The sequence below is a fragment of the Mustela nigripes genome, unplaced genomic scaffold, assembly GCF_022355385.1.
Source record: "Mustela nigripes isolate SB6536 unplaced genomic scaffold, MUSNIG.SB6536 HiC_scaffold_17648, whole genome shotgun sequence".
NCBI classification, from domain to species: domain Eukaryota; kingdom Metazoa; phylum Chordata; class Mammalia; order Carnivora; family Mustelidae; genus Mustela; species Mustela nigripes.
In genome coordinates, this window is record NW_026757050.1 from 26 (window position 1) to 1,129 (window position 1,104).

The window sequence follows — 1,104 nt, forward strand, 5'->3', positions numbered from 1 at the left end:
AGTATGGACATTTTAACAATGTTAATTCTTACCATTCATAAATATGAGCTATCTTTCCATTTGTGTCTCCTTCAATTTCTTTATCAATGTCATAGTTTATGGAGTACAGATCTTTCATCTTCTTAGTTAAATCTATTCCTAAGTATTTTATTATTTTTGATGCTATTGTGAACTAGATTGTTCTCTTTATTTTTTCAGATAGTTCATCATTAGAGTGTTAAAATGCTCCTGTCTTGTGCTTACTTTGGCAGCACATATACCAAAATTGGAATGATGCAGAGAAGACTAGCGTGATCACTGAACAAGGATGACATGAAAAACTGGGAAGCATTCCATATTAAAAAAAATGAAACAAAACAAAATTCTTGTCTTTTATACATTGATCTTGTATTTGGCAGCTTTACTAAATTTGTTTATTCAAATTTATTTGTGAAGTTTTTAGGATTTTTTAACATGTAAGTTCATGTTATCCAAAAAAAGAAAATTTTACTTTTTCCTTTTTTTTTTGGAGTCTCTTATTTCTTTGTGTTCCTTGTTTCTCTGGCTAGGACATCCAGTACTATGTCAAATGAGAGTAGTGAAAGTGGACACAATTGTCTTTCTTCTGATCTTTAAGGGGAAAACTTTCAAACGTTTTTGATTGAATATTAGATTATCTCTGGGCTTGCAATATGAGTTTTTTCTTTAATGGATTTTTTAAATTATTTTTTAAAATTTTTTTATAAACATATAATGTGTTTTTATCCCTAGGGGTACAGGTCTGTGAATCACCAGGTTCACACATTTCACAGCACTCACCATCACTCACCATAGCACCTGCCCTCCCCAATGTCCATACCCCCACTATCCTCTCCCAACACACCTCCCCCCAGCAACACTCAGTCTGTTTTGTGAGATTCAGTCTTTTATGGTTTGTCTCCCTCCCAATCTCATCTTCTTTTATTCTTCTTTTCGTACGCCCGAAACCCCCTATGTTGCATCTCCACTTCATCATATCAGGGAGATCATATAATAGTTGTCTTTGTCAGATTGATTTATTTCGCCAAGCATAATACCCTCTAGTTCCATCCACGTCATTACAAATAGCAGGATTTCATTTCTTTT

The 1,104-nt window shown here is 33.5% G+C and overlaps 1 non-coding gene across 1 annotated transcript; it reads left to right on the forward strand.

Moving 5' to 3' along the window:
- The first annotated feature begins 235 nt into the window (after window positions 1-235).
- LOC132009372 (U6 spliceosomal RNA) lies at window positions 236-342 on the forward strand. Its single transcript, XR_009401885.1, has one exon. It is a non-coding gene; the product is annotated as a U6 spliceosomal RNA (small nuclear RNA).
- Window positions 343-1,104: the final 762 nt, after the last annotated feature.